Raw genomic sequence first — 19,253 nt, forward strand, 5'->3', positions numbered from 1 at the left:
ATAACTAGCCAGAGAGCGAGCACAGCTTCACTGTTTCATTTTTTTTCACTGCAGAAACATTTTAACAGGTCCCCGTTATACAATAAAATGAAGACGTTTTTCACTTCTAATACGTTCTTCCCCACATGTTCCTGTTAATCAAATAAGACCAATGAATATGTACCATACACTAAATTCCAGATCAAGCTCACGCCAATTGTTGACCTTTATACAAAAACAAAATGCACAAGTAAGCACCTCTGAAACTACTGGTGACCCAACGATAATAAAACTGTAATATGTTTTTTTTTTTTTTTTTTTTTATTGTGTTGTTTTTCCATGACTGTCATGGTAGTACGCCTGAAATGAGATTATTGCAAGTGCTCCTATTCCGTGCAACCCGTTTCTAGCTCCAAAGTGTAATGCGTTACTTCCACATTGTATCTGCTGTATGCTGTAAATGTGATTCCTCTATATTGTCTGCTATTAAATAAGGGAATGCTGACTTACAGTTTTGTGCAGCCCTAGGTCAACTGGTGCCCTAGGCAAAACAGCTCCACGGCGCCCCCCAACACATTACCTGGTGCCCCCATTCTGGTCTACCTACACCAAATAAATACTAGAAAAGTGCCCTGCTACACCGGCGCCCTAGGCGGCCGCCTAGTTGGCCTATGCCTAAGGCCGGCCATTACGAGTACAAATGTAAAGTTTTCTCTATTACTTAAGTAAGGGAGTGCAGTACCATGTCTGTTTAGTAACTTACAAAGTACGCATTAAAAACTTGCATAGAGTACTATAGTCTGAGCTTTCCGTTAGCGTTTATTTACAAAACAATATTCATCAACAGTTTACTTATGTGAATTTTCAGTGATTTAACAAGTCTATAGTATGTGCTTGCTGATGAGGATGAATATTCATGCGGACAAGAAACACAAGAAAAAGTTTATTCATGACTACACTGTAACGTCACCCTACTGCGGGGTGTTGGCCAGAGTTTGGGTGGCGCTTGCTACTGCGCATCCAGTGGGTTAAGAAACTAAAACAAAGGCAATTCTGGCAGCTCTGTTTTGGAACAGCTGACATTCATTCTTTTGAAACAGTAGGGGCGTATCAGAATTCGAGCTTGACGCGATGTATAGTAACCTCTGAAGCATTAGAAGGGGTGGTGGGTGAAGTCCACATTTAAGCCCAGCAAACAACAACATACTCCATCATACTGTTTTATTTTCAGAGTCTTTGCCTCGTCTTTGTTTAAAGCATAATGATAAATGTTTCTAAACGTCACACTGTTTTTTTCTGAATTAATTTATTTTATTTCTTGACAGTTGGTGACCGGGAAAGTCTTACTGGGTCAGAAACCCATTTTCAGCGAAGGCCCAAGGAGAAAAGCTCCCAAAACAATTGCAGACGTTGAGAGATTTAACAGTTGTACCTAAACAATACATACATTTCTAGGTCTATTACACTTTATCATGTGGATATATAACAATTTACAGTAACTTGAAAACAGTTAAGTCTAAAAATTATAGCTTAAGAGTTGTACATTACTAGCAGAGCGGAGTAGGTTTACAATAAACATAAAATACAGTACATTAGCTTTTTATGTTTAAAATGCTAACATTTATGTATCGGTAGTAAGACAGAAGAGAGTATGAATGTATAAATATAGTAGTAAATATACTGGTTATCGAAAGAGATGATGTGATGGTAGGGAAGTTATAGTGATAGATATTCTATGAAGTATAGAAGGATATTATAGTGAGAGATTTGTCAAGGTGAACTAGATAAGATGTATTGGAAGTGGTTCAGAAAATCTGGAGAGGAGGAGAGAGAGAGAAAAGATTCTCAAGAGATAGGATAGGAAGAAAGTGAAATGATGAGGGATAATTGAGAAGCAGCAGGGGAGTGAAAGAGATAGTCAAGGGAAATAGATTAAGTGCAGATGTGACTGTTGAGAAAGTGATTTCTTAGTGTAAGTTTGTAAGTCTTAAAGCAATCTCAGGCACTGAAGTTAAGAAGTAGGGCATTCCATGGTTTAGCAATAACATAGGAGAATAGGTTTTGTCCAGCTCTCTTGTTAGATTTATATACAGTTAGAAGTTGTTCATTTGTGGAACAGAGATTTCAGGATGGAGTATAGGACTGTAAGATGAGTTTTAAGGTGGACAGCTATCTGGTTTGTATATTATTTTGTGTGCTAGAGGTAGTTGTACAAAGTTAAGATAATGGGGGAATTCTAGCCAATTTAGTTCATTAAGTGCAGAACAGTGGTGCATGTGGTAAGATACACCAGTTGCAAATTTGGCTATTTTATAATAGTATGATTGAAACTTGTTTTTAGGGACCTGTGCAGGTTGGTGAGAATAGGGTCTCCATACAGGAGGGAAAGGAGCAAGAATGTATTGGCAAGTGTTTATTTATTTATTTATTTTTTTGGTGGGGTTGCCCATGAAATGTTTGTGTTTATAAAGTTTACCATGTTTGAAATGTTTTTTTTTTTTTTCATCATACTAAGTATATGTTTTTCGAAGGTAAGTTTATTGTCTATAGTGATACCCGATAGTTTTGCTTGAGTTACAATTTCTATTTCTGTTCTATTTTGTGAGTATATTTTGAAGTATTTTGAAAGTGGTTTTGATGAGAACAATAATCGCTTAGTTTTACTGGGGTTAAGCCGTAATTGTGCTTCATTTAAACAGCTTTCAACTGAGGTAAAGGCATCTTGTATCATTTTTAGGAAATGCTGAGAGTTGTTGCAGAAGGAAATAATATAGTGGAGTTGTCAGCATATTGGATGACTATACTTTGAGGGGAGGCAGTATGAAGGCTGACAATGAAAATATTGACAAGCAGACGTCCAAGAATGGAGCCTTGAGGGACTCCTATTCTATTAACCTGGTAATTTGACAGACTAGTTTGCCACCTAACACACTGCTGTCTGTTGGTTAAGTAATTAGCGTACCATTAAGGTTAAGTTGACAGCATCCTAGTGCAGATAGCTGTTGTAATAGTTTATGATGTGACACTGCAACAAAGGTCTTTAATAGGTCTAGTAGGATTACTGATGTTAATTGGCCAGCATCCATGGCTTTGTTTACATTCTCTGTGAAAGATAGTAAAGCAGTGGTAGTGCTATGTGCTGATCGAAAACCATGTTGGGTGGGTACGAGGAGATTGTTATTTAAAAGATGTTTCATTAATTGTATGTGTATACACTTTCCAGTAATTTAGATAAAGGGGAGAGGATGGAAATGGGTCAATAATTTGTTAATTCATTACGTATTCCTCCTTTGTGTAATGGGATAATGACAGATTTTTTTTTCCAGAGTTTGGGAACTTCAGATTGTCCAATAGATCTGTTAATCAGAATGCTAGCTGGGTAGGCTATTGCTTCTGCAGCAAGTTTTAAGTATTCTGATGGAAGGTTATCATCAGAGAGGGAGCATGGTTTTACTTTGAGAAGAAGCTTGTGTATTAGTGAGGTAGGTACAGATTGGAGAGAGAAAGTAGATAATTTAAGGTTAGCTGCAGAAGTTCCATGGTGGGGGGTGGTATTTGTGCTGGGGTTGCTATTAACAGATTATGCTAGGATTAGATTTTTAGTAAGGCTGGAGTTGATGTCAGGTGTAGAATAGTTTGCAAGTTTAAGTATATTATCAACAAAGTGGGAGTTGAAAATATCAGCTATTTGAGATGGCATTTTGGGGCTGGTGATGGATTTTGTGAGGTTCCAGGAGAAAAGAATGCTAAGACAATTTTCCAAAAATGTTTTGGGTTAGTGGTTTGGCTGGATATTTGCTGAGATAAATCTTTTTTTTTTGTCCACAATGGCTAGTTATTTGCCTTATTTCATAGCTGCTTATATTTTAGTTGGTTGGTTTCATTTTTATTTTTATTACATTCTTTCCAGGCTCGGTCTCTAATTAGTAGTATTTGTTGTGTGGCTTTTGTTAGCTAAGGAGTATGGTTTATTTTTATTCTTTTGGTTCAGAGAGGAGCTAGGAAGTTAAGGGCGTCTAAGAAGACTTTGTTGAAGTGGCTCATACCATCTTTCAAAGTTAATGTTGCAACAGTTTATAGCTTTCAAAATGTTGTTAAATAGTTGTTGATTTAAATTATTTACATTTCTTGATGTTTTATAGGTATGGGCTTTTGGCTGATGATGGGGCAGTCCTATAGGTCTATGCAGGTAGGTGGTCACTAAAGGTATATGGGAGAGTGCTGGAGTTGGAGTATTAATGGGGATCTGTTACTAGGATCCAATGTAAGGTTGCACCTAGATAATTATTATTTTGCATTCTAGTAGGGGAGGTAAGGGTGGCCACGGTGGTGCAGCAGTTAGAGCTGCTGCCTCACAGCAAGAGGTTCTCTGGTTTGATTCTCAGCTGGGGTGCCTTCTGTGCGGAGTCTGCATGTCCTCCCTGTGATCGTGTGGGTTACCTCCGGGTGCTCCAGTTTCCTCCCACATCCCAAAGACATGCAGTAGGTGGATTGGACACTCTAAACTGGCCCTAGGTGTGAGTGTGTGCATGTGTGTGCCTTCTGTGGAAGGTTGGGTGCCGGGCTGGCAACTCGACACTGTAAAACTCCACTGCCAATCATAAGCGGACAGATGATCTGCTGTGGTGACCCCTAACTGGGAAAAAGCCGAAAGAAGAAGAAGAATTCTAGGGAGATGATACATTGTGTAAAGTCATGAAAGATTATACTATTTATAGGGGAGTCAGTGATGAAATGTTACCGGTTGATATTTATATCACCCATAATAATAGTTTCATTGGTGATATTGTTGGTAGTCCAGGAAAGAAAATCTTTCAGTATTGGGATGTTTTGGCCAGAGGGTATATAGACGACTGCAATGCATAATTATTTGGAATTATTTATATGTAAGGATGCTAAAAGGATTTCTACTTTACCAAAAGATGGAATGGGTTTGGAGAGGGGGTTACTACAGTGATGTTATGATAAATTAATGCCACATTGCCTACTCTTTTTGAGTTCTGTCATTTTTTAACATATTGTATCCTGGAGGGACTATTTCAGTATCATGAATGTGTGGTTTTATCCGGGTTTTAGTAACTGTTACTATGTTTGGGAAGTAAGGTGTAAGCCATAAGTGAAATTCAGCAATTTTATTACAGATACTATGTATATTTAGTGTTATTAGTAGCAAGTTTTTTCATGGGGGGTGATTGATGGGAGGTGGATGACTGTGTAGGTCCAGGATTGGTATGAATATCACCACGTAGAAAAAGTTTGAGGAGGTAGCTTATAAGATGGTAAAGAAGGTTACTTTTAGTAGTATGCTTGGAGATTTTGTACTTTATTAGTTTGGTTTTGGTAGTAGTGGGAAGGATTTGTATTTTAGTGATGTGAATATTGTTGTATTCGATTAGGGTGGCTATTATGTTAGAGAAACTATCTGTGCGGATATCAAGTGTTAACGCCTGAGTAGAAATTTTTACAGGTGTTAGAATGCACTTAAGAGAGGTGTAGTAATATACTTAATGAGTTGATTACAGGTATTATGAAAATAATGTGTGTGAGAGCAAAATGTGAGAAGGTAAGTAAAATAGGTATGGAGGTACAGAGTGGAAAGTAAAGAGTGAAGTGGGTTTATATTGTTAGAAGAATCACCTACTGGTAAGTGTTAATAGATTGAGTTAAATAATTGACAATTTATTCACTGGTGTTGGAGACAGGGAGGGCTTATGGTGACTATAAATGTAATTGATTAAGGTGTGAGTGGAAATGGGGGTAGGGTAGGGGAATGAAGTGAGCCCATGAGAATGAGAGTGAATGAAGTGGGGCTATACCAAGCTCTGAACAGGTAAGGAAAAAAAAAACAATTGGTAGAGAGAGAGAATCCAGAAAGAACTGAAAGGGTGGTTTTAAGAAAAATGTCTTACAAAAACCAGGAGGAGTTTTATTTACTTAAGAGGTATTTCTGTTGGTCTAGTGCTATCTGCCCAGATACAAGTATTGTGGCATAGCATTGGGCAGGTAGAACACTCAGAAATAAATAAAATGTAATACTAGTAGGTACAATAACACAAAGTCAAGAGAGGGGCAGGTAGAGACCTAAAGAAGAGAACAGATAAAACTGTAGGGTACAAATAAGACTGAAGAGAAGAAAAAATAAGACTTTTGGCAGTACAGATAGTAGTGGGTGTGAGTTCTGGAGGCAAATTGGAGGCCAAGTACAACAGAATTAGGCAGTTACAATTGTTTGCTTTTGTTTGTTAACATTGCCCCTTTAAATTAACCCCACCCATCTGGTGGTAAGGCAACTGAGCCTTTTCACTTCATTTATGAGTTAATACCTGTTTCTTCATACTCACAAAATTTGACGAATTAGTATGATTCAGCATTACAGTGGACATAAAAAGTGTACAGACACCTTTTAAAATGCCAGGTTTTTGTGATATAAAAAATAATTTCAAAACTTTTCCCACCTTTAATGTGACCTATAACCTGTACAATTCAATTGAAAAACAAATATGTTATGGGAAAAAATATAAAAAATAAAATACAATAAGCTGGCTGCATACGTATGCACACCCTTAAACTAATACTTTGTTGAAGCTCCTTTTGATTTAATTACAGCATTCAGTCTTCTTGGGTAGGAGTCTATCAGCATGGCACATCCTGACTTTGCAAGATTTGCCCACTGTTCCTTTCAAAAATGCTCCAATGCTGTCAGATTGCAAGGGCATCTCTTCAGGTCACCCACAGATTTTCTATTGGATTTAGGTCTGGACTCTGGCTGGGCCATTCTAAAACTTTAATTTTCTTCTGGTGAAGCCATTCTTTTGTTGATTTGGATGTATGCTTGGGGTCATTGTCATGTTGAAAGGTGAAATTCCTCTTCATCTTTCTAGCAGATGCCTGAAGGTTTTGGGCCAAAAGTGACTGGTATTTGGAACTGTTTTTAATTCCTTCCACTTTGACTAAAGCACCAGTTCCAGCTGAAGAAAGGCAACCCCAAAGCATGATGTTGCCATCGCCATGCTTCACCATGGGGATGGTGTTCTTTTGGTGATACGAAGTGTTGTTTTTGCGCCAAACGTACCTTTTGGAATTGTGGCCAAAAAGTTCAACCTTGGTCTCATCAGACTATAACACATTTTCCCACATGCTTTTGGGAGACTTGATGTATTGTTTTGCAAATTTTAGCTAGGCCTGGATATTTTTCTGTGTAAGAAAAGGCTTCCGTCTTGCAACCCTACCCCATAGTCCAGACATATGTAGAATATGGGAGATTGTTGTCACATGTAGTACACAACCAGTACTTGCCAGAAATTCCTGCAGCTCCTTCAGTGTTGCTGTAGGTCTCTTGGAAGCCTACCTGACCAGTTTTCATCTTGTCTTTTCATCAGTTTTGCAGGGATGCCCAGTTCTTTGCAACATCACTGTTATCCCATATTTTCTCCATTTTTTGATGACTGTCTTTACTGTGTTCCATGGTATATCCAATGCTGTGGAAATTTTTTTGTACCCTTCTCCTGACTGATACCTTTCAACAATGAAATCCCTTTGATGCTTTGCAAGCTGTCTGCAAACCATGGCTTTTTCTGTAGCAGGCAACTAAGTAAATGTCAGGAAAATCCTGTTAGGACAGCTGAACTTTATTTGGAGTTAATCAGAGTCTCTTTAATTGATAGCAGGTGTGTACCCAAGAAGGTTGAATGCTGTAATTAAATCAAAAGGTGCTTCATCAAAGTATTAGTTTATGGGTGTGCACACTTATGCAACCAACATATTGTACATTTTTTATTTTTTATATTTTTTCCCCTAACAGATTTGTTTATTTTTCAATTGAATTGTACAGGTTATAGGTCACATTAAAGGTGGGAAAAGTTTTGAAATGATTTATTGTGGTTGCATTTTTTTTATATCACAAAAACCTGGTATTTTAACAGGGGTGTGTACACTTTTTATATCCACTGTATTTATCATATGTAGTAATGAAGCAATATTGTTAACCATGAATGTGAGGTGCCATCAGTCCCCTTCAGGGTGAACCCATATGTTGCACCTCATAGCGCAAGAATTGTGAGCAAAGCCTAAAATAATGGGAGCTAGGGTGTTGCTAGGCATTCTCGGTGCACTCCAGTGAGTAATTTCTTTCTAATCATCTGTCAGAAACTTTTATTACTATACAGAATGTTTATAATGGTCTATACTGGTATTTGCTGTGTAGAGCTAAGCAAAACATGCTTATCTGACAGGAATATAACTCTACAAGTGGCAATGGTTGAAAATTATGTTTTCCCTTCTGAAATGGACAGAGGCAGCATTTTGAGGATCAGTATGTTGTTTTTACCTGATAGGTGGGTGGTGGGGATAGTAGCTTAAAGTGTGAGTACAACATACATATGCATTTCTGGCGACACCCCCACAAACACCCAGAAGGAGAAACAGAATTTAAATATTGCCTTATAAACTTAGAAAGTTGCTAGAATAGCAGGATTTCCATTAGCATGCATTTTCTGAAGGATATGACGTCTGAAGCTCAAATGTACTCCATTATTTAGTGACTTCAGTCCACACCGATCTGCCAGAAAAACAAACATTTTATGAGAAACAGACCAAAAATATAAGGCAAAAATCTAGACATTTGAGAGGTATGGGTGGACCATATCATGTACGACTCAGAAGGAGGACTGTTCCTCATACGGAAGTACAATTGAGAGCACGTGAAGGTAGTGCTTTTTGTGGAGACTAGCATTTTGACATTTTGTTTTAAACAATCTTTGTATTTCTTTTGTCCATTTTCGTCTTAACTTCCTCTTTAATATTTCCCTCAGCATTTCTATTATATCTCATAGGTTCATATGTAAGTAGTAGGCAAGCTGTCCTTGTGGGGCATATTAAGCATGGTCATTTTCCCTTGGTGAGAATCAAACCCTGTACCTCTTGCCTGTAAAGTAAACATCTTAACCATTGTCACAATCCCCCCCCCCAAAAAAAAAAAACTGGGCTTATCCTCTCTTCTCTGCTCAACCTGCTTTTCCTTTAGCATATCTTTATAGTCTGCATGTGCTAACCTCAGTGTATTTGCTGCTTTGTACACCTGCAGTTCTGTTCTTAGATCTGGTGTTCCCAATCCCCATTTTCTCTACATGTTCCTTTAATTTCTGCTACTTCACTCTTGGTCTTCCCCTATCACATGTAAATCCCTTTCAGAACTCCCCATCTGTGGAATAGACTTCCTCTCCATGTCAAGCAGAGTACCTCACTAGCCCTCTTTAAGAGGAACCTGGACGACTGGATGGGAAACAGAAAATGTACTCCTGGGATCCCACCTGTGTCCCTGCTGGACAGGGAAAACAGGTGCGACTTTGTGAGAGCATGGGTGAAATTCTTGGCTAGGCTTATAAGGGCCTCCAGCCAGTACCAAGAACCAAAAAAATAGACGTATCCAAGAAAAAGGAGAAACTGTCCACAGCCTAAGGAAACAGCGACTACAGCTCAAAAGTACTGAATCAAAACTTTAGTGATTGAGCACTTTCATACAATACTTCATTAGAATCACACACTCAGAGTGAGTTACACATTAAAATACCCTGCCTAACAACCTCGCATGACCGTGACCTACCAATGAACAAACTCATTCAATAAACACAGCACACTTGAATCATGTAAACAGTCTGAAACCAGTACATACAGAAAGTTTTTTTTACACGTACAAATATTGTGGAAATTAAAAAAATTAAAAATTCTAATGACACAAGCCTTTGTCCTATTGTAAACATAGGGATATCATCCACTATGTAAACAAGCCAAGTTCTATACCAAATAAGATTTTAACTTCAACACACTGCTTATCGAAATGTTGTCATTTAATCCAGGGGGGACCGTGGCATTGAGCCTAAGCTGCCAACAGAATTCTTTCTCTTCTGTTAAGTCAGCCCACAGTCCACCCCTGGCATTTTTGACCACCAATTCAATTACAAAAAACACAAAATGATGGTCAGGGTACTCCCCCAAATGTTTAACTAAAGCATTTCTAATATACATTTTTTTATGTCAGAGACATGTTTGTAGATCCCATCTTTAAATTTCCTTTGGGTTTTTCCCACGTAAAAACAACTACATTTTTGACAGGTAGCCACGTACACCACTCTCTGGAAATTACAGTTAAAATGAAATCCAGGCTGAAAGACCATACAATTAACCATGATGTACTCGCCCATCAGTATGTGTTTACACACACTACAAAAACCACACTTGTAGGTCCCAGGTTTTCTTGAACTTGTGATAGAAACCCCTGTTTTGATGACCTTGCTCCAAGTAATTTTTTATGGTCCGCCCCTTTCTAAAAACAATCTCTGGATAAAATCCAATCTTGTTGTTAACATCATTAAAACATGAGAAAATTTACCAATTTTGTTCAATATTTCCCTGATCAAGCCTTCTTCCTGACAATAATTTGTGATGAAGGCAAGATTATGCTCAACTGACTGGGGATGTTTATTCCCTGTCATTTCCACCACAGAGATAAAGGACGAGTGTAAAAGGGGGACAATAACACCCTTTTCCCTTTTACTGGTCACTTCACCTCTGATTGAAGATGTTAATCTTTTTGGATACCCCCTTGCTAATAACGTGTCCTCCAAAACATCACATTCCTTAAAAATATTAATAGAATCTGACACCATCCTGGCGAGTCGGATAGATTGGCTCTTGATGAGTCCCCTCTTTTGATACATGGGGTGACAGCTCTCATAATGTAATAGGCTGTTCCAGTAAGTGGGCTTTCTGTATATAGACCTGTCCAATTTACGTCCAACGTAATCTTTAAACAACCAAACATCCAAGCAGTGTGTTGAAGTTAAAATCTTATTTGGTATAGAACTTGGCATGTTTACATAGTGGATGATATCCTATGTTTGCAATAGGACAAATGCTTATGTCATTAGAATTTTTAATTTCCATGATATTTGTACATGTAAAAAACTTTCTGTATTTACTGGTTTCAGATTGTTTACATGATTCAAGTGTTCTATGTTTATTGAATGAGTTTATTCATTGGTAGGTCACGGTCATGTGAGGTTGTTAGGTAGGGTATTGTAATGTGTAATTCACTTTGAGTGTTTGATTCTGATGAAGTATCGTACGAAGGTGCTCAACCATTAAAGTTTTGATTCAGTACTTTTGAGCTGTGGTTGCTGTTTCCTTGGGCTGCGGACAGTTTCTCCCCTCTTGGCCAGTAGCCTAGTATCGCCCTATGAAACGTTTTATCTTCTTCAGTATCATTGTCTCATGAGACAAAAACAACTTGTTCCTGATAAACAAATTGTGGTACAATACACATTTTCAGTGACTGTATTCTTTGGTCTTTGTCCATCATTATCTTTTCCCAATTCTGTATATGACCCTTGGGTTTCTGGTATAACTTATTGTAGATCACTAGCATTGTTTCTAGCACCCCCTCCTTCTCCTAAATTCCCAAATATTTTATTTCCTTTTTCCACATTCCCTCTTCTCTCTCTTTGTAGTTGTTAACCAGTATAGCTTAGGTTTCTGCTTGGTTTACTTTGTATCCTGATTTTTTTTCAAATCTCCCTAATATATCCCAGAGATCTTCTCTATCTCTTCATCAGGGTGTGCTATAAAACTAAAAACATCATCTGCATAAAGCATTATCTATTTTTTACTTCCCCCATCTGTATCCTGTTATCCTTGACCCTCTGATCTGTTCTGCCAATGGCTAAATAAACATGGTGAAGAGCAGCAGGAAGAGTAGACAACCCTGCTTTGTCCCTCTTTGTATATCTATTTTCTGTGACATACTTGCTCTGATTTTTAGTGTGGCTGTGGCTCCTTTATATATCTTCCTAATTATTATCACCCATTTGGACAGGCCAGGGTCCCAAAAAGGTACTCCCACCCAGTCCTATCAAATGTTTGTTTCCACATCCAAAGAGATACGTGTTTAACTGTTTTCTTGTGCTTCTTGCATTATATCAACAAAACTTTTATTAAGTTATCCATTGTCCTCCAGCTCTCACAAACCCCTCTGATCCCTATGTATAACTCTGAGTAAGATCTTCCCTACTCTGTCTGCTTGTATCTGCATAAGCATATGTAATCATGGTTTAAAATTAATATCGGCCTGTAAGACAATATGGACCATGGATTCTTTCCTTTCTTGTGAAGCACCACTGTTATAGCTTATCTCCAAAATTCAGGTGGGGGCACCCCTTCATTAGAGCATAAAAAAGTTAAACTTTCATTTCTATTATCTTGTCTTTCACAAGTTCCCAGATCTCACTGGGTATTCTATTACTATCCAGAAGCTTCCACTTTGCCATCCTTCACCATGCACTAATTCTTCTCTTATTGGTCCTATCAAAATGTCCTTTTCCATCCCATTTAATCTTCTCCTCTCATCTGCTTCCCATACCTCCATCTGTTCCCTCATTTCCCCAATCTTCCTTCACTGTATAGGTCCTGATAGTATTTCCTAAAAAATTCCAATATCCTTTTCAGGGGGTCTTCCTCCTCCTCCTCCTCTTCCTGTCTTGCTACTATCTTATAAACCCCTCTTCCATCTTCCTGCTGCTTTAATCTCACAACTAGTGCCTCTGTTGCCTTTGAATTATTACTAAATAAAAGCTCTTCTGTTGCTATATTTTTCCACCATATTTTCTCATCCTCCCATTTCTGTCAAATTTTCTTTATTTCTCTTTCCCTCCTCTACTGCCTACTTTTCCCTTTTTTCTTGCCTACTGTTATTATTTCATTGTATCCTTCTCATTACATTTGATGTACTTCTGCTTCCTCCTCATGTTCAGGTGTATCATTCCCTGTAAATATTTTTCTTCCTTCTACTGCTCTCCTTTCATTTCCCTCTGTACCCCAGTAAGGAATTCCATATCTGTCTTTAGCCAGCCTTCTTCCTCTTTCCCTATCAAGTATGCCAGCAACATTCAGTTCCTCACTGTACTCGCATGCTTTTTCTGCCTAAGAGGTAGCCCTATCATCTAATGATCACTTACTAAGACAGGATCTCTTATTGCCTTCTGTATTAACTGTGTGTGTTCTAATGTAATATACTCCATCTGGTCTTGAGTAGTAGTTGTGCCTTGGTGAATAGTATGCATATTCTTCACCCTTCCTTCTTTCTCCAGCAATTCCCAATGTGTCCATCCATCCCACTGCCTTCAATTAGTTCTTGAAGAATTTTCCCTACTTTGCTAATTTTCTCTTTCATGTCCCTTTGTCTCCTTGGTTCCTACTTGTTGGTATATGCTAAACTTCCATTATAACTCCTCCTCCTTTTTGAAATCATCTCTGCCAATATTTCCCTTAATGTCAGTATTGCTATTTTTGTTGGTTGGTACATTGACATTATTGTATATTTCTGCCCCTTTTTTATACCCTTAATGGCTGCATATCCCTCTAATGTTTTCAGTCATGTTTTCTATCTCAAATCATAGTGTCTTCAACAGTAATACTGCCATCCCTATCTGTCTTTCATTGTCCCAGGAAGTGCAAGCAATTAAGTTGTATCCTCCTGCCCCAATATTCTGTGCTGCTTCTGTAACAGGTGGGTTTCCTGCAGTCCTGATGTGTCTCAGTATTCTTCCCTTTTTAGTTCTGGCCCCTAGCTCATTAGCATTTCATGCCCTAATTCTCATCTCTTCATCACCCCATATGTAAGAGCTATCTCAACTTTCATCTCTATTCCACCTGTCTCTTTTCCTTTTCTCATCCATTTTTGTATTGTGTTTTACTTTGCTTGCCCTAGATCCCTCCCAAAGCCCCTAATAAACATGGACATATTTACATAATAAACTTCCCTTCTCAGATGTATCATGCTTCTGAATTATACAGTATGCTGTTCCATGAAAGTGCGCCTTTGTTGTATGTGTGTCTTCTGTTCATTTCCTGCTTCATTTTCTCATTTGACTTGTGTTATTCCTTCCCCACTTCCTACCTTACCTTTTGGGCTTCTTTAACAAAGTACCTACTTTATTGTGCTGTTTTTTTCCATCTTCATTATTACAGTTCCTAGTCATGTCATTCCCTTTTTTCAAACTTTGCACATATTTTTAATTCCCTCCAAACATTTGACTTTCACCTTTCATGTCATACTGCTTCCTTGACTTCCTCAGCTTTGCCACTGTTGCTAATCCTCATTTCATACTATTCAGCTTATCCATTGTATCACTACCAGCATATCCTGCCCTCACCTTCCTTTTATTGTCATTCCTAACACTCACTCTGTCTTGGTTTTCTCCAGTGCTGCAGTGAGTACTATATTCTGACTGCATTATTAACAAGCAATTAGTGCAGCCCTATTTACGCTCTACCCCTCTTATTTCCTAGATCACACTTATAGGTTCATAGGTAGGTACTAGGTTATCAGCCCAAGGGTCTACATAGGCCTAGCCAGCAAGGTTCCATAGCTTACACCACCCAAGAAAGTTATTTTCCTGTGCCACTGTCCAGCAGAGAGACAGAAGTGATCCCTGGGGTGTATTTCCTATTTCCCATCCACTCATCAAGATTTTTCTTGAAGAGTGCTAATGAAGAACTTTACTTGACATAGATGAGTAGCTTGTTCCAGAGTATAGGAAGTATCTGGGACAGGAATGTATCCCTCCAGCGTGTCCTGTTTATTGTGGTGACAAGGTTTAGGTCCCTAGAGCATGTAGCTCGGAGGGATTGGGATTTCTTTAGGTGTAGCATGTCCAACAGCTCTGGGTTTGACATAGCTTTATATGTTAGGCAGAGATCACCTCGGAGTAGGTGATATGCTATGGAGTAAAGCTGTAGTTTTTTTACCACCTTATCCCACCATTTACCACCACAGAATGTCACATATTATTCTGAAGGTGCCCATCCTCTAAGAAGCTATCTTTCATTTTTACTAAAATTTCTTTCCCTTTTCTGCATCTGCAATTAATGTTTTTTTTCCATGTGAATACTTCTGTCTCCCCCTTCTGAGATAATTAATTCCCCTGCTCTACCTTCACCCTAATGTGCAATTGACTTTTAAAAAAGCCCTTTCCATAACACTACCATTATACAAAACAGTTTGTACACTCACTATGCACCCAAAACTTATCCCCTTACCTAACCCTAAAACACTTGCATTCCCAGACAACCTCCCAGCCTCACCATTTACTTTTGTCAATCAAACAGAAATCACCCAATGTAGTCTTTGCACAGAGTGACTGCCTTCAAGTAGCTCTTGACTTGTGTTGCACAAACTAGTCTCGACCAAGTGAATTTCAGCCATATGTTATTTTTTTAATAAGTTAATTGAGACCGTTATTTTTCCAAACAAGAACATAAAGTCCACTCTCAAATACTATCGGTCCACATACCTTCTTTCTTCTCCTTCATTTTACAAAACTGGCATATTTCTTTTTTTATGCCTTTTGCCTTTGCAAGGAGATCTAAAGTCTCTGTAGCAGTTTCCACATGCAGTTTCTTAGTGTCTGTAATCCAGTAATAATATGTCTTCATGCCTTACCCATGACTATCTCATGATCCTTTCTGTCAACTTTTGCTGCATTCTAAACAGTTAAAAATATTCTCTCTCCATTCTGTCCTTGTTACAGTCCTTTAGTCTTTTCCCTTCCACTGTCACCTCTCTCTCCTCTCCTGTCCATATTCTGATGTCCCCCACTCTATGGTTTGCCAGTCTCCATAGCAGCTCCATTGCCTCAGCAAATGTCTTGATGCTGCTGTGCATGAATATTCTTAAGAGTGGCTACATAAAGCAGCCTCCATCTGAGACCTCCTTCCTTGCAGAGCTTTATTACAGGGAAGTATGCAGCTCTCTGCCTCTGTCTCACAAATGAAAAGTCTTGATCTACAAAGACTCTGTTATTGCCCACCATTACATTTTTACCTGGTGCAGACACTTTCTACAGTATTGCCTCTTTTAACTCATGTTTGTAACTACACTGTAATAGGTCTTTCCTTGTGCCTTCTAACTCCAACTGCTATAAAGTCCTATGTGACCTTTCAATTTCTATCTCCTTTCCAGAAATACCAGTTCATTCTGCTAGTAGATTCTCTGCCATTTTGGTACATTCCTGAGTGTCATGCTTCCATGACATGTCATCAGTCTTTAAATGATTTTGCTAACCCTGTCATCCATATTGATAATCTTTACTTCTGCAAAGTCTAGGCTTGCTTCTACCACATTGGCCCTGGCTTTCAGCTCCTCATTTTCTGCAAATATGGCTTGCATGATATCCGAGTGTTGGTTTAAACCCTATTGTAATTCTTCTGTTTTTTTTTCTCCATGTGTTATCAGATTTTCTTGAAGTGTTTGTTTTAGACCCTTAATATCTAGCCATATAATTTTTAACATGTCTGGCCCATTTACATCTTTTTCATCTCCCAATATCTGGAGTTCATTATCCATGTCTTTCTGTGTTAACTTCTTTTTTTGGTTTGGTAAGCAGGTGAGGGCATTCGTAGGGACAGTGGGGTACTACAGAAAGTTTGTCCCCAATTGTAGTACCATAGCTGCTCCCCTCACAGGCCTAAGGAAAAAACAGGCCAGATAAGGTTGTGTGGACCCCAACATGTGAGCAGGCATTCCAGAAGTGTAAAGGAGCTTTGGGGACCCCTCTGTGTTAGCAAGTCCAGATTACAGCAAATAATTTGTTGTGCAGGTGGATGCTTCAAACCATGGGGTGGGGGCTATACTTAGCCAGGTTTCCTCAGAGGGAGAAGATCACCCAAGTGGTATATCTCGGTCTTAAGCTCCAACCCAGGGAGGAATGCTATGTAGCTGTAGAAAAGGAATGCCTAGCCATAGTGTGGGCACTGCAGAAACTTCAGCCTTATCTGTATGGAAGGAAATTCACTGTAGTTACAGACCACAATCCCTTAACATGTCTACATTGAACCAGCCAGCAGAATGCCAAATTACTAAGGTGGAGCCTAGGGTTGCAAGCATATGATATGACAGTGCAGCACCGCAGTGGGGTTAGAAATGCCAATGCAGATGGGCTGTCAAGACAGGGAATGGGGTAAAGTATTCCCAGATAGGCTCAACCCTCTCAAGCAACATTTCTCAAGGGTCACTTGAAAAACTATCTTGAGTTTTCGGGGGGGGGGGTGTGACACTGCCAGCCGAGCTATCTGGAATTTTGAAAATAATTCTATGTCATTTGTGAATATTGATATGATTTGTAGAGAACTGTATGTTATGTACTTAGCTTCAAGAATGTAACCACAGCATACCCTGCTGGAACATAGAAGATTAACCTACAAAACATAAAAGATTAACCTGCAAAACTTAAGAATAGTTGAGGTTAAGTTACTTTATAGCTGGGCCGTAAACAAGAGATGTTATCTCAGTTTCACTGCAGCAAGGAGCCAGGATGTCTATAGCTAGAAGTTTTTTCTATTGTCTTGGAGAAGTAGTTACTAGGTTTAAAATGTAAAAAGTGTTTTATTGCTTTATGACTTCTTAGCAGTTGCACAGTTCTGCAAGAGATGTATTTCTCACACAGGGATGTTAATTCTGTTAAGTTTCTGTTTAGCCTGGGAACTGAAGTCACATGACAATGAGTGATGTCATCCAGGCTAACCCAGCAGTAAAATGTGAGGGTCTATATTATATCCTTGAACGCTTAAAAAAGCGAAGTCTGATGGATCGAACTTATTTTTGCAAAACTGCAAAATATCGAAGCAGCAGAAACTGAAATTTTTTCCTAGGGAAAGAATTTGGTTGTCCGTTTCTGTTGCTTCAGTATTTTCAGTGTTATGGTGGAAAGTTACCGGTCGGATTCAGGTAAGTGTGCGATTGTGTGGATGTGAGTGTTAGGGTGATTTAGGTGAGTTAGGGTTAGGGCTCAGGTTAGGTGTGTGTGCGATTGAGTGGACATGAGGGTTAGGGTGGCTTTAAGTGAGTTAGGGTTAGGGAGCGAGTGAGGTGAGTGTGCGATAGTGACTGACCTTAGGGTTAGGGTTAGGGTTTGGGTTAAGGTAAGTGGGTAGTTAGTGGTGTGTGCATAGTTTAGTGTAGGGTTAGGTATCAGATTTTAGGTGTATGTGTGTGGATTTCTGTTTGTTTGGTGTGCTTGTATTGTGTGTATCTGACAGTTCAAGATCGTAAGCTTTCGCTTAAATTAGGTCGATCAATCAGCGTTTGCTTTTTTAAGCGTTCAATGATATTTTATAGACCCAAAATGTGATATTGATTTAAGAATTCTCTCAGAGATTGTGCATTTTGTATTGGACCTAGCAAAAACATTCACTCATCATCATCATCTGCATTTGCCTGTCTGTAAGTAAGATTCAGGGCATAGTATCTCTCTTAGATATAGATAGAAATATAGTAAATATTAGTTTAGATATTTTCTGTATTTATTTGAGACTGTCCTGCAATGTTGTTTTAAAATATTTCCTGTGATTTTGAACTCTGATATCACTGTGTTGAGTTACTGAGTATTGTCTTGTTCTTTTATTATTTATTATTAAATATATTTAAACCTATCCTTGTGGCTAATATTTGTGAGACATATTTAAGCTCTTAAAGTATTTGCATATGTATTTGGAGACATTGTACAGGCCACTCCTAAATAGCTTTGCAAATCTTGGTCAGCACTACCATTTGGATAACAGTAACATTACACAGTAGGATTGGACACCCTTTGTAAGGGCCTTATAGTAGCTGATAAAGAGTTGGCTGGTGGCACCTGGAACTACCTTATAGTCTGGGCAAAAGGGGGCATAACTAGTAAACCTATGTCAGCCTTTCCCAGAGGTGTGTGTTTGTATATCAGTCAAATCTTAAAGTGTGTCTGTGTGCCTTAGCATGGCCACTCCACTGAGATCTCAATCCTATAGCTGTGCCAGTGGGGAGTCTTACTGGGGATCTGGAAAGAGAGGGAGAAACCAGCCCCAGACTGAATGTGATCTCTGTGTGCACTTAAGGCAAATTTTACTTTACTGTGTGTGTACTTGTCATCCTCCCATTGTGTACCTCCCTCACTGTTGCCAGTTGTAAGGATTGAGGCTCCTTGATTACTTGGTCAGTGCAGGGACATCGCAGTATTATTTAGGTCCTAGGTTTAAACTGAATTTTGTAAGTCACAGTAACTATTGTGTTTGTAATATTTTGCAAACAACTTATAATATCTCAGAACCACTCAGGTTACACTGTTACACACATACTGTTAGCAACATTCTGTTCATCTAGCTGAGAAGCTGAGAGCTTTCATATGAGGCTAAGGAGTTCTGTCTGTGTTACTTGGTTGTTGAAATATTTAGAAAAATGTGAAAATTAT

The sequence above is a fragment of the Protopterus annectens genome, chromosome 15.part0, assembly GCF_019279795.1.
Source record: "Protopterus annectens isolate FY-2018-M chromosome 15.part0, PAN1.0, whole genome shotgun sequence".
Lineage (NCBI taxonomy): Eukaryota > Metazoa > Chordata > Ceratodontiformes > Protopteridae > Protopterus > Protopterus annectens.